Source organism: Theobroma umbraticum, unplaced genomic scaffold, assembly GCF_002168275.2.
Source record: "Theobroma umbraticum cultivar Fairchild unplaced genomic scaffold, ASM216827v3 scaffold_51.0, whole genome shotgun sequence".
Taxonomy (NCBI): domain Eukaryota; kingdom Viridiplantae; phylum Streptophyta; class Magnoliopsida; order Malvales; family Malvaceae; genus Theobroma; species Theobroma umbraticum.
Genome location: NW_018397260.1, coordinates 6,431,636 through 6,432,682, shown reverse-complemented (window position 1 = coordinate 6,432,682; position 1,047 = coordinate 6,431,636).

Below are 1,047 nucleotides of genomic sequence, written 5' to 3'. Positions count from 1 at the left end.
CTGGAAGACGTCCCTCTAGCCATGACAACAACCAAACGACGACTTCCTTCCCAACTTTTTTATATTTTATAATAAAAATCTTGTTTGTATTAAAGCCGTAATTACCAGATCATCACATAAATTAGCTATCTTTTGGTTTTATGTAGTGATAATGACACTCACTAACATGGAAAAAAAATAATTATAATTGCAAGGTCCTCTCCTGCATTTAATTAGACCTGGCAGTCTTGGTTATATATATATATATATATATATATATATATTTAAAATGCATTAACAGAAAAACAATATTAATTATAATAGCATCAAATGCAGGTCTGAAATAGCCGTCCAAGGCCTGTGAGAGTGGGATTGAGAGATGATGATAGTTCTTGGACTTTCATTTATCATTGTTTATGCCACGTTACAAATGCGGTCCAATTTTATTTTGGTATTCATTCATACAATAACTTGCCTGCAATTATCGCAGCCCATCTTTCTTCAGAGCATCTAATTATTCGTAATTAATAAGAGCAAGACTCAAATCTATATTCGTAGCATAACATGTGTAGACTATAATTTGGAAGGCTAGATGCCGCAGGTTTTAATAATATTTGATCAATTAATTATGAGAACGACATTGATCAATTCTATTATGATAATTAATTGATGTTACCAAACACATATATCCATGCTAAATAATTGATAGAATAATTTCACATTTACAAATGATAAAATAATTAAAGTACTAAAAAGTTATAGCATTATTATACATAAATATATAAACTAATCTAGTTCATATTGGCCAAAAGGAAATCTAGCTCATATTCAAACCGTTAAAGCTTTAGTGAAACAAAAAGGTCCTTCATCATTTCCAATTCTTTTTCTTTGTAAAAGTGAATTAGTTTAGTTCCTGTATACTAACTATTATATACATTTCTATTTGCTTGTAAATCGCCGGCTGTCATGCTCTAAATAATTATTTGATTTGGGTGTTTACTTGTGATATATGGCAGTCCATCTTGTCCAACAGCAAGGGGGATGTAGCTCAGATGGTAGAGCGCTCGC